At 35.7% G+C, this 14,616-nt stretch overlaps 1 protein-coding gene and 1 long non-coding RNA gene across 17 annotated transcripts in view; one reads left to right on the forward strand and one right to left on the reverse strand.

The window, feature by feature from the left end:
* Positions 1 to 14,616, forward strand: part of LOC149774557 (uncharacterized) — a 164,827-nt gene that overhangs the window by 46,131 nt on the left and 104,080 nt on the right. The window lies entirely within an intron of this gene.
* Positions 1 to 14,616, reverse strand: part of LOC149774558 (uncharacterized) — a 69,516-nt gene that overhangs the window by 42,713 nt on the left and 12,187 nt on the right. For 3 of the 9 annotated variants that reach the window (XR_016416794.1, XR_016416792.1, XR_016416790.1), the window contains exon 1: positions 3,961 to 4,154. The exons of 3 other annotated variants lie outside the window; for them this stretch is intronic. This is a non-coding gene — a long non-coding RNA (uncharacterized LOC149774558). Of the gene's footprint in view, positions 1 to 3,960; positions 4,187 to 14,616 lie in introns of those variants that run through there. 3 more of the 9 variants (XR_016416788.1, XR_016416787.1, XR_016416789.1) reach the window with 3 other exon arrangements.

Genomic DNA, 14,616 nt, shown 5'->3' on the forward strand with positions numbered 1-14,616 from the left:
TGCACCACTAAACAGCTGCTCATTTGGAATGCTTGAAACTGGTGCAGACAAATAGTGTCTGGCTAATTTGGCCAAGTAGGGGAACTGAAACCTGTGAGCATTCCACCAGCCATATATGTCTTCTTCTCGTGGCAACATAGGGCTGGCCAGATACAATTCAAGCATCGCGTCAATGGCATCATCCACGTGGGTTGTTTCATTGATGGTATGGACAGGTTCGTCACAGGCCACAGAAAACAAATCCCAGTTATGCGACGTTGATTGTCCAGTGGCATTTGTTTCAGTTTCAATTTGTTTTTTTTGGGGTCGGGGGTTCCTCCTGCTTGTCAGCTGAGGCAACTAAGATGCATTCTGCTCTAAACCATTCTTTGGGTCTGGTCACAAGTAATTCTTTTCTGAATAGGCAATGTTTGAATTGTGGATTCAGGATGGTGGCCAAGAGAAGCTTCTTGTTGCTGGCAGTGTTAACAAAGTGTGTGTTCAGTGATGTCAACATATCACGGTGCATTGTCAGAATACCTTGACTCGCTTCATGCTCTCAAGCCAGCAAGATTCAGAGCATTTTCAACATAGGAAGAATGATGGATACTGATGTTTGGATATCACTTACTTCCTTGGTAATGTCCGCAAATGTGCCTAACATGTCCACAATATTGTTAATCAAGACCCACTGTTGGGCTTTTAGGCTAGGCAGGTCATAGAGATTAGCTATAATGAAACCAACATATTGTATGTAGAATTCCAGCGTGTCTGGACATCCTGGATGAGTTTCTTATGGGCAATGCCCAATTTTTCCTGCTGCTCTTTGAGCTGCTGTTGTGCCAGGATGGTGTGGTGGAACTTGCTGACTATGGATCGCGAGATCGCCAGAAGATCGACAGCTCATTTCAACAGAATGCCATCACTGACAACGAGCTGCAGCATGTGTGAAAAATAACTGATGCTGTCAATTTTCAGCCAGACGCATTGCTTTAACCATGTTTGCACTTCTGTCACGCAAAAGAACATGGATATGAGTTTTGGGAATGTTGTATTCCTCACATAATTTGTCCAGTTTGCTCACCAAATATTCTTCTGTGTGATTCATCAAGAGGCGTTGCTGCTAAAATCACCTGTTTCCACTGAAAGTCTTCCATCAACCAGTGTGCCGTAAGACTCAACAAGGCTACGCCGATGGACGGGTCTGACCATGCATCAGAGTCAAACAGAGGTCAGAAACTAAATCACGCACCTTACTTTGTATCGCCTTATACATGTCAGGTATGAAAGCTGTGGAAAAGTACTTCCGACTTGGAATTTTATAGCGTGGTTCTTCCTTGGCCATCATATGTCGAAATCCAATGTCTTCAACAACGGAAAATGGTTGCACATCTGCTACCTTGAACTCTGCAATAGCTTTGTGCCAACTAATAGATCTTGGGTCGTCAAATGCAGATGTCAGCATTCGGTCCAGCATAGTCAGAGTACGAGTAGTTGCTGCAGCTGCTGTGGTTAACTGCACAGAATTCTTTTCTTTTTTATCTGCCAGAAACAAGCCATGTTTGATGATGTGCTTGCAGCGCAAGTGCTGGACAAGATTTGATGTCGAATAGTTTTTGGAATTCTTTCCACCTCTGGAAATGCATGCTTTGCTAAGTGTGTAATTTGCTTTGGACTCGTCGACTGCATTTACTTTGAATTAGTTCCAGACTAAACTTGAGTGTTTCGAGTTCGACATTATGCATAGGCTTGGTAGTAGTATTTAATAGTGTACAGCCGCTGGTCAGTATTATTAATCCAATTGATTCGCGCTCTTGAAACAATGTTTTAAATCAAGTAAGTTACTACTAAGTTGTCCACGTGGCTGGGTGGATGCATGTACCACGCTGTAAATCACACGTTGAAGCAGCTCAGCAGCTGGGGTATTCAGGAGTAATGTTGCTGGTGCTGGCATGCCAATATCAATGCTGGATAAGATTTGTATGTCAGCGTTCAGCTGCTTCAGCGTGCGACCGCTATTTGTTAATTATCAGCATTGCAGGACTGGCTAAAGAACAGATTATTAATAGGTATAATGAGTCAAAGTTTTGGAAATTTCGCTAGCTATCTAATCTGCCTATCTATCTGCTAATGCGTATGCTGAAGTTCAGCAGCCACACGAGGCCTCATTGGCTGGTTGGCTGCTTTGATTGGGATGAGTGCAAGAATAGTATTGATGATTTGTTGTGTGCAGACAATCAGCGGTAGTTTACAGCAAGTGTGTTAAAAAGTATTTACTTTTAAGAATATATTGTCTTTTTATTTATTTCGAAATTTGTTTACATCGGCACCGATTATTTCTGCCAATACCGATTATACTGATTGTTCTAATAATCAGCCTGATTATGAGTATGGCCAATTAATCGGTACAGCTTTAATATTTATTCAGATGAGTCAAAATGTACATACGGTATTATCAGAAAAATATTTTCAAGAATGAATCAACGCTGTATTATGCAAAGAGTGTATGACATTTAAATAGGTGGATATATTGGCATAAGGAGTCATTTTGTTCTAATAATCAGCCTGATTATGAGTATGACCAATTAATCGGTACAGCTTTAATATTTATTCAGATGAGTCAAAATGTACATACGGTATTATCAGAAAAATATTTTCAAGAATGAATCAATGCTGTATTATGCAAAGAGTGTATGACATTTAAATAGGTGGATATATTGGCATAAGGAGTCATTTTGTATACATGTTGTTTACTTCCTTTAAATGACGAAACCTTTACAAGAAAATGTTTTTTTTTTAAAAAATTTTATGCATATATCATTTGGTTTGTAAAAATTCAACAGTTGTCTTGTATCAGTGGTTTGAGTCCCTGTTGTGATTCACTATCACCTGAGTTAATATTAGAATTTATTGATGCATCAATGATATTGAACTATCTCATGAATGATTACAGGATTATCACAAGAAAATAAAAGCCATCAATTCCCAATGAAAAATCCCACAGAAATCTACAAATTCCACATAAAATCTTGCAAAAAATCAACCAGTCACAACTTCTTTGGACAAATCAGAACAATTTACAGCATGTGACTACCTTTTTGTGTCTTTTTTCATCTTTATCCTCTTCACTGTGTCTTAATTTATCTAAACACAATGCCAGACATTTCCATCAATAAATTATCATTATCTCATGTTCATCATGGTATAGTACTAGTTTGTTTTGAGAAAGATTAAAAATTTTAATTACTTGACAGGGAACACAGAGTAACATTGGTACAGTTAAAACGAATGACAAAAGGTAAGTTTTTCCACAATTCCATGAATTCATGGTAAAGTGCAAGTTTATGGAAAAATCTACAAATGAAGTCAACTTGTAATAACTGTTAGTGACATATCTAGGAATATACACAGACAAATATGCATAACATAGAAAGAATGAAAATACAATTTTAAAAAACATGTTAGTTTAGATTGTCCCACTTTGGACCAGTGTTTTATTGTGCAGACAGTTAAATTGTCTAGCTACACCCCTGGGTAGGTTACAGTTAGACTGGTCTGTAGTCATAATGTTGATTTGATTGTCTACTGATTAGCAGATGCCATATACATTTCAGTGGTGAATCTCAACAATTTTTTTATATTTGCTGGTTAAAAAGGTTTTTAGGTAGACTTGACAAATAACTTTATAGTCTAGAAAGTGAACTAGTACCAGAATGCTAAGCATTTCTTGGAAAATGTTTTTATTTTTATTTTCCAAATTTATTTTCCAAATGCACGTACTAGATTCGTCAAAATAAAATTTCACATTCACTCAGAATGCACTATGAGTCTGATTTTTTTAAAAATTGTGTATCTTGGTTTTTAGAGTACAGCAATTTTGTTAGTATTATTCAGCACTCCTGAGACAGGTATTCCAAAACTTAAAAAAAAATCTACAGTTCAGTTATTTGTGTGAACCCAGACATGATTAGCCTTACTTACCTGATGTCTGTAATCCCAGTTTGTTAGCTTCCATTTAAAGGTCAACTGATAATTAACAAATTGCTGAGGACATTATGGTCTATTTCATAAGACAACTCAGATGTCTCCAATTAGTTCCTCAAACCCAACTGTTATTGATCAACTTGTCAATATGTTGTGGCTCATTGTGTCAACAAACCCAGTAAGATTTCCAATATATTATATATGGTTGACCTTTATTGTTTGCACAAAATGCTTTATCCCTTTTACTTTAGGTAAACCTGTCATTGTCTGGGTGTCAGATTTGTACTGTTATCATTACAAGAATCCTTGTACATAATACTGTACCTATTGTGAGTAGGTAATATTAGACCTTGCATTGAATTTCATGTGCATATAAGGTGAAAAAAACATTCTGTTCTTTGTGTATGACATTTGTGCTATTGCATTACAAGGATCATTGTACACTAGTATATAGTATGTTATATTTGCCAGGGCTTGGAAAATCCATGTGCTTTTAAGGCAATAAAAAAGAAATTGAAAGAGAATTAGTAGGTTGCATTTAGTATAGAATTGTGATGTAGGAGATGAATAATCTTTGTATGATCCAGGATGGTTTTAAAAATCCATTCCAAGATTATTATTCATGATGATTTTGGTGTGGTTTCATTTTTTTATGTCAGAGCAACAAATGTAGGCTTTTTAAGGTGAAAGCGATTGGTGTAAAGTGCCAAGAACACATCACAATAGCTCAACCAGGCTGATCCAGTGGAAGGATTTAAACTTGATATTTTTTAGTACTGAGTCCAGCACACTAACCACAGTGCCATTTAGTCACTACTTTCCAGAGCCACATAGCCACTACTTTCCACAGAGTCACTTATTATGGTCCTAAATAAACAGCCAATTTCATCATATTATCTCTTGTCCAGCAGTCTGAACATTTGTGCCAATTTTCAGCATTGTGTAGATTTGTCATCATAGATATAAGGATGGACTGTCGAAGAGTTTGGAACATCTTCATAACCAAAATTACATTGCTAGTGTCTGCTTGATACCTTAAGATTTGGCATAATACGTTATTGACAGAGCTAGGTGACTGTGACCCTTATGGTTTTCGTTCTTACTGTTGTTCTACAATATTGTGCTTAGTCATTGTTTTAGAGACTTTTGAATGCGTATAGAAGTAGAAACAATTTTCAAAATCAGAAGGCTGAATGTTGAAACTTGACATTTTGTCTATTAAGACCCTTTTACTGAAATAACACTTTGCCTCAGAGCTAACCAATGGAACTTATAAAAACAGGCCCTTTTCACAGATGACCTTTACATTCAGGTCTTCTGTATATTCTAAAGTAGTGGACTTCACTTTTAAATTAGTAGCTAGCTGGTATACTTGGATGTCTTACCTGTATGTTTAGAGATGACCACAGTTAAGCAGCTTTCAATGTTCAGTTGAGTTTTATCTACCAGATCAAATGTGCCATCTCATATAGTAGTAGTGACGTTAATTTGTACATCGGTCTGTACACTTTACATTAGTTTGCTGTGATCTTTGTTTCTTAAACATCATGTGGCTTGCCCATGGATAGAGGCAGAAGCCTACTGATTTTGGCATTGCTTAGGTCAAAGGTCAAGATCACTGGTGCTGAAAAGTAAGTTTCCTTGGCATAATTTCTATCAAACTCTCAATGAATTACACTTGGTGAGGGGCAGTTCAATGTTGATTCTGAGGCTGAGGTGAAAGGTCAAGATCACTAGAGCAGTATGGGTAATTTGTTGGTTTCCACTCAATTGGTCAAGTTCCCTGGATCATGTTTTCCACAAACTTAATAGGTAGTCAACACTTCCCTATGGTTTCTGAGAGTACGAGCATCAGTGTCGTTGGAGCTAACAATTTTCATTTTGGATTGCACATGGTAAGTCCGCACTCCTCAAGTTCTATGGCCCAGTTTTTTCATCATTTTCATAGGTAGTATCAGATAAAAAGGTCAAGGTTACTGGTTGTGATACTGCAAAATTATATTCATATTACATTTGTGGTTGCAGGTAGAGGATGAACCATTCTTTTGATGGGTTTTAATTTCTTTGTGATGGAGATAATTGAGTTTAAAAACATAAAATGTTAGGTAGTTTTCATTAAATACTTTTAGCAAAGGAATGCTGTTTTATGATAAATCTTATTTTGTTCACCTTTACATGTCAAGAGTATTCTATAAACATACTTAACTAAATATATACAGACTGTAAGAGAGATATGTGTCAAGTCACAGTGTATATATTGTATATTGTAGGTAAGTATTGTTCTTACCTAGCTGATATTAATGGTTGTTAAGATCAAATTCTCCATACCTTGAAACTGAGCGCTGCACAAGAGTAAATATTACCATTGTATATTAGCATTAAATGTTTGAGGACATGGGCACATAGTTGTGTAAACTTGGGCCTTGGATTTTACAATGGTTTGTTCCACAGGTGTTGGGGGCAAGGTGTTTCATATTGGATATATGTGGGACCTCTAACACCTATCTATGATTGATTAAGACAAGTAAGTCCAGGTGTATGTATGCATTGTACTATATGTGTGCTTTGGATTGATAACCAAAATTGCCAGGTTTATTGTATGCTTATATTAACTCTTCAGTGTTTATGTTCTGCATATTAAGTGATAGTGAAATATGTACATCTTTTGGTTGGTTTTAATGGTACTTTTCACACATTATTTGCTTAAGCATGATGAGGAAATGAGTACCATTTCCAATGACACACCAGGGCAGCTGACCCAGGTTGACCTGGGTGTGTATTGAACCCTTGTCCCATGAATTATGGGTTATGCTCTACCATCTCAGCTAACATGTCTCTCTGAAATAAATTTAGTGCAGATACAGTGGAATATGTTCAGTAGATTCCATCAGTTAAATCTTTCATTAAAAGGACAGACAACAAAACCTTGATTACATGATTACCTTAGTGATTAGTAGAGTTTTCCCTTACTCAAGAGAATAAATATCTTAGTTCAAAATTTTTGGCAATATCACACTGCCTTCATCAGTGACTACTGTTGATCACATGACTTATTATGGTCCCTTGTTACATGGAGACTGGTGGAGATGGGTGATAATTCAAGCCCCTCGTCCCTTTTTAGTGTTGGGCTCAGATGTTGTATTTCAGTTGCATTTGTTACATTCTTTTTTCATTTGTTGTCCACAAATGTGATGACCTTGGTCTTATTGGGAATGATGGGATGTCACTTATTGCTACAATGTTCATGTATTAATGACAACTTTCTACTGATGTGTTAATTAATCCTTGTTTCTTATACTCTGCCCATTTCACCAATATAGTCATTCTCACAATCACTATATTTGATAAGATAATCTACACCTCATTTTTTCAAATTTTCTATTTTGTCCTTCACATGTGTAAGTTGGTTTGTGATATATATTAATCCCATGTCGTCTGAACTTGCTAGGACTTCTGATGTACCATGGATGTTGGTTTAATTGGGCCACTACTGGTTTTATTTTTTTAAATTTTTTTCTCTGGAATTTTGAAAATCCATTCTGGGCAGACATTTACTTTTATGGAGCTTTAACATGCTAACCTTCAAATCAGTCTGTCTAATCAGTGACTAGTGAGTTAGCTTGGTGTAGTAAACAACTCACTACTGACCTCTTGTCAGTGACTAGTGAGTTAGCTTGGTGCTTTAAAGATCAACTGCTCTGGTGGCCTAGTGGTTAGAGCGTCCACCTCGGATGCAGGAGGTCGTGGGTTCGATCCCTGGCCAAGTCATACCAAAGACTTACAAAAATGGTACTAAATGCTGCCTCACTTGGCGCTCAGCATTAAGAGGTTAGTGTTAGGACTGGTTGGCCTGGTGTCAGGGTAATGTGACTGGGTGGGACATTATGCCACATGTCTGTGGCATGATACCCCTGTCCTAGACATCACTATAAACTGCCACACTGCAGACATTATAGTGATATGACTGAAAAATTGGTAAAAGCTACGTTAAAAATTCAAATCACACACACACACACACACACAATAAAGATCTCACTACTGACCTCTTGGCAGTGACTGGTGAGTTAACTTGGTACATTAAAGATCTCACTACTGACCTCTTGTGTTCCAGATGATGGTTAAAAAAACAACCTAATATAGAGTGTGAGTTGGTTTTCTGTACAGGCTGAGTGACTTTGGTTGATTCATCGTCATTTATGTTTATGCACGTGCCCAAGAATGGTAGTTTGCCACTTTCATCTTCAGAAGTGAACTAAAGGTCAATAGAGTTGAGATGATCAGAGAACTTCTGCACATGGTACTCAAGTAGTTCAAAGTATCGTCAACATATCTGAACCACATAGATGTAGGGTTCTTGCACAATTCTAAGGCCTTTTTCTCACAAACTCCATGTACAGATTTGCACTATTGGTGAGATTGGGGACCCCACTGCTGCTCCCTGTTTCTGTTGGTAAAACTGTCCATCATTGATAAAATATTTGCTTTCCAAACATAGTCCTAATAAGGTGTGGATATGTTCCATTGGGATGTCACATCTAGATTTCAGAGTATTGCCTGCCTCTAATTGGTCTCGATCACATTCATAGCATTATCCACTGGTGAAATGTGCTGATATGTCTTAAGAGATCAGTTTTCTACATGGTATCTCTAGGCCCCTGATCTTTTTGGACAAAGTGTGATGATATGGTGTTCTGTTTTGCCCACTAGAGGTCCTGTGACAGAAGTTAGGCATGTGGCCAAAGCATACAGTACACTGCCCAAACCTGACATATTGGATTGGAGTAGGGCATACTTCTTGTGAATTTCTTGTATCCCATATAATATTAGGATGTTTTCAGCATTGGAGTAGATTATCATATTGCTGAAAATTTCAAACTAAGATGTTTCTGCTCTGAGTGACAGAAAATTCTAATGATCATCGACGATTCAGAGCAAGGAAGCCACCTTTTCAGTTGTATGAGTTACGTGGTATTCAGACTCGTTTGCAGATTTGTTTTATCCCTAAATTTGTCCTTAAATCTAAGATCACATAATAAATAGGTCCACTTGATTTATTTAATTAATGTACATGATAGGCAGGCATTAAAGCATATAGTATTACCATTGCTGGTATGTCACACTGTGGGGCCCCAAGTGGCCGAGTGGTCTAAAGTGCTCTCCATTACGGATCACAGCCATCTCACCTCTGTCTGTGTGGGTTTGAGTCTCGGATTCAGCCAATGTGGTAATGGAAGAAAGCTTGCCAGTAGTTTCTCGTGGGTCGGTGGTTCTTTCTGGGGTTTTCCCAGGTTCTTCCTCTACCATTAATACTGGCCGCCATGTATAGCCTATTGTGTGCTGAAAAATGATGTTAAACCCTACAACAACAACAACAACAACAACATGTCACACTGTGGTCTAATTTTGCATTCAGTTTTTTCATCCACAGTTGTTGCATCTGTGTCAGTGAACATTCAATTTTATGGGGTTCCCAGTTGCTGAAGATACTGCTCCAGTTTTGTGTAAAATAATTGTATTCCAAAATCAGAATTCCCAATGTCAGCAATTTAATATCTGAACATTATTTTTCCATTTAATAATTTTTTCTCTAAATGATGGTCCCAAGCTTCATTGACAATCATGCTAGAACAATGCCAGCATTTCTGGGAAGGATTGTTACTTGTTACTAGCACTGTATGTTTCAGGTTGTCTTGAGGGGCTTTTCTAGGTTAGATGCATAATTTAAACATTTATAGTAACAGCAAGCCACCATCTTCATGGTATTGTGAATAGGAGCATACCTGATCCATGCATACCTACTACAAGAAAGGTGAACTTTGACCTTAGTGCATCAGTTGCCACTGTCCACTGCCAGTTGAGTGCATTCCACTGGCTATATGATGGAATTTCTTTTATGTCAGCTCAGTGACACTTGTTTTTGATGATGTATCACATATAGAATCTTGGAGTTTCTTATGGAATGTGGTTTGCATAATAAATTATGACCCAATCTTTTAAGAATTTTACCAGTTATTTAACCAATATAATTTTAGTTATATTTTGAAGAATTTGTACTTGTCTTTTATCTTTCATGAGTTATTGGTTATTTTTGTTTAGGACTGATTTATCATTTTGATGATTTAGCAAGTTTGCATACATACATACATACATACATACATACATACATACATACACACTTATATACATGTAGATACATACATATGCACATACATGCATGCATGCATGCATACATACATACATACATACATACATATATACATACATACATACATACATACATCAAGCTTGCATTCTTTATTGAAAATGCAGTGGATACAAAATGCATTATAAAATACATCTGAAACATATGAATGAATTTGAGTTACATTTAAAATCTGTTGGCATGCAGATATCATGCTTTGTTTACACTAGAGGACAATTTTTAATTGTTTATACAAGCACATTCAGTTAATTAAATTAAACTATTTTTTATACATTCATCTACTACTACCTGTATACTTATTCCCCCCCCCCCCAAGTATAAAATGATGAGTGATTGTCAGATTTACCTGTGTATTTGACACTAACACCAATACAAATATGCAGCATAAAGTCAATATCAAATCAGCCTGAATTTGGTAAAAGGCAGGGTGTGTAAGGTTTTGTTGTACATTTGTTCACCATTTTGACCTCTCCCAGTTTACCTGGTTGGAATGAGACAAAGTATTGATTTTACTTGGCTTAGGAATAGCTCTATACTGTGGTTTCACAGTTCTGTACTCTGCAGACTGTTATGTACCAGTACTGTTTCCATCCACACAGAGTTACCATGCTCATTGAGGCTGTATATCAAGTGATCAGGATTTACTTAGTCATTGGCAACAAGATGTACTAAAATCTCACCATCTCAAGATGGTCTGGAGGTAATAGTTTTTGGGGTTTGCAAAAGTTCTGTACTGTAATTGTAATTTTATAGGAAATGTTAAGAGATTTGTAAAGACTTCTTTAGTCATAATGTATGCAGCTTCCTGTCAGTGAAGGAAGAACTGGTTGCAGCAGCCTGGATTTATAGAATTACAGGTTGAGTCATTGATGAGAAAATTTGGTCTGACATTGAACCTTCATTTTCATTGCAGATCATCAATAGTTTGTATTTCATATTCAGTAAAGCTAGGTGCTTAGGGGCTTGGCAGAATGATTATTTATCTTTGAAGCAAAAATTGTTCTCATTTAGCGATAGCTGAATTCAAAATTATTTTGGGGGCATTGTCTTTAAATCATAGCACATAGTTTTCTTGGCAGTAACAGCATGCTAGGCATTGTTAGTGATTATTTTGTACATGGCATAGTGCTTTGTTAGCATATTTGAAAATTATGTACCCTGACATTCTTCATGAAGGAGTTCGGTCTCACTTGCAGAATCATCAAATGGATGCTTTTAAAAGTGAGATGCAGTGTTCTGCAAAGCACATGTAAAAATGGATTATACAATCATTTTTTTATAGCTCACTCCTTGTTTTGGGGGGCTACATTGTCTCTGTTGATCATGTAGTTATCAAAGCTTCATTCACCAGAAACAAACTTTGTGTCTTGCTGGCTATAGTAAAGGGTCGGTTGTAATCCTGTAGGAAGTTTGTGAATTCTACATGATTTTTCTGTGTGATCTAATCATTTGCTGTGTGTTAAAGATTGGATGACCTATTGTAACATGGTCACTGATATTAATTCTTTTCTTTTTAAATATAAAAATTGGCTCCAATGTGTTCAGTGTCAAGAAAATTGCAATCAGAATTAGTCAAATTAAACCTTGATCTATCGCTTGTTTTATTGTCAAAAATGGCAGTTTTGTACCCAAAATTTTAGAATCAAAATCATGAAATGCACAAGTTTTAAGAAGAAATCATATATTTTTATTAGATTTTATCTGAAAAATATTTTCTTACTACACTGTAAATAATAACATGGTGAAATACAGTGAAAAATTCTAGTAAATGCTAACAGGTGGCAAAATTTAAGAAATAAACACCAGTTCAATGTGTCTAGTCTTGTGAAATTAATGTTTTAATTCTGTCTCATTGTAAATAGCATAATTGTGATATGTTCTCTTCTATTAAAACATGAAAAAAGTCAATCAAACGTCACATTGATACCTGCAAACACTTCTTTGAGAACCTGGGGCCCTGAATAGCCGAGTGGTCTAAAGCACTCACCGTTATGGATCACTGCAATCTCACCTCTGTCTGTGCGGGTTCGAGTCTCAGATTCAGCCAATGTAGATATGTGGAAAAGCTTGCCAGTAACTTCCTGTGGGTCGGTGATTCTTTCCAGAGTTTTCCTGGGTTCTTCCTCCACCATTAGTTATTGAAGTTAAATGAACTTGGTTCCATGACACATTTTTTGCTGTGGTATATTGCAGTTTTTCTGAAGATACTGTTATACATATCAGGGTGTACTATAACTATACATGTATTAGGGACCAACAAAGTAATGTTCTGAGGCAGGGAAAGCTGGAAAGAAAACACCTTGCTCTTATTCATCAAGACAGTACTATATTATATCAATTTTCAATCATCAAGACAATACTATATTATATCAATTATCAATCATCAAGACAATACTATATCAATTATCAATCATCAAGACAATGCTATATTATATCAATTATCAATCTTCAAGACAATACTATATTATATCAATTACCAATCATCAAGACAATACTATATTATATAAATTTTCAGTCATCAAGACAATACTATATTATATCAATTATCAATCTTCAAGACAATACTATATTATATCAATTACCAATCATCAAGACAATACTATATTATATAAATTTTCAGTCATCAAGACAATACTATATTATATCAATTATCAATCATCAAGACAATACTATATTATATCAATTTTCAATCAAGACAATACTATATTATATCAGTTTTCAGTCATCAAGACAGTACTATATTATATCAATTTTTCAGTCATCAAGACAATGGTATATCAATTTTCAATCATCAAGAAAATACTATATTATATCAATTTTCAGTCATCAAGACAATCCTATATTATATCAATTTTCAGTCATCAAGACAATGGTATATTATATCAATTATCAATCATCAAGACAATACTATATTATATCAGCTATCAGTCATCAAGACAATACTATATTATATCAATTATCAATCATCAAAAGTAGATCATAGTGATCTACATTCCATGTTTATATGACCTTGCAACGTTTTTGAATTATGTTACCACATATTAGGTGAAACAGCATTCAGCAGAATTCTTGTCTATATTTTGGACTTAATAAGGGTTTGTTGCATGATGTGCCCCTGGACTTAGATTTTCATAATCACATGGAGGGCTTTTTTAATGCATTTGGGACAGACTTCAGTGTTTTTTTTTTTCACATATGAATTTCCGTATGCAAATATAAAAAATTTAAAGGAATTTAAAAGTCACCTTGAATAAATTACATGTTCATTTAATTACACCACTTGGTTGTGGTTGTAGGGGAAGTAAGGGTTAGAGTAGTGAAATTGGAAGCTATGGGTAAATAAATTAAAATTATGTTGAAATCGGTTAAATTGTGTCTCCAATGAAATGTCATCATCAAAGACGAAAGGGCTATGTCATAAGATTTAAATACATGGCAGGAGGATCTGTGGTGGAAATTGAAGATAATAATAGTTACTGGTACATGTTGACTGAGGGGAGTATTCTCTATTATCTGATAACAGTCCATTATGGTTGTAGAAATCTTAAATTGTAAAGCTCACCTGATTATAATGACCTTCTGCCTTATTTCAGTTTCATCCTTCTTTTAATGTAATCTCCTGCAAATTGAACAGTTCATACTGTGACTACCTGACACATTATGAACTACCACTGGTACTGTATATACTTGCTTATAAAATGAGCCCAACTACAAAAACCTAGATTTGCCATCACATAATGCAGTGGCTGATCTGGGTCTATGCAGATTGTTAGGAGTAATCACTAGAATTCTGATCTAAAGGCATACTATGCTATGGCAGATCGGGATCTTTGTTGTTTGCAATTTGATTTGTATGTGAGTATATAAGGTATATCAAATTTTTAGTGTGCGGGAGTGTGCATATTTGCTTGGCTTCGTAACTGTTATTAGTGAAGACCCATATCTGCCATCATATAATGCATCAGCAGATCAAGAGCCATGCTAATGTTTGTGATTTAGCATGAGTAACATAGACCCTTAACTGTTGGAGCATTATGCAGTAGCAGATAAGGGTCTGTGCCAGTGATTTTATCATTTACTACGTGTTCCATCATGATGTATTGCTGTTGGAATTCCAGGTGCACTTATGATATTGACCAGATTGGCAATATCTTACAGATTTAAAATATCCATGCCTCTCTTTCAAATTCACGACATTACTAAACAATAAAACATATAATGAGTTGACCATAATCAACTTGGTCAGATTTGTACATGTAGTAAAAGACCACCTGCAATGTTAGTAGGAATTTTTATTTTATTTTCTGTGGAATGTAACCCTAGATTGACAATTATATTGATACAGAATAGTATAAACATTATGATATTATCCCAGCTATATCATAATGATAGAATTTTAGACTCACAATAACATCACTAGTCTATAGTAGTTAAAGATCAGTATGCCAGTA

This window comes from Sinohyriopsis cumingii, unplaced genomic scaffold (genome assembly GCF_028554795.1).
Source record: "Sinohyriopsis cumingii isolate HCF-2022 unplaced genomic scaffold, ASM2855479v2 utg000198l, whole genome shotgun sequence".
Taxonomy (NCBI): domain Eukaryota; kingdom Metazoa; phylum Mollusca; class Bivalvia; order Unionida; family Unionidae; genus Sinohyriopsis; species Sinohyriopsis cumingii.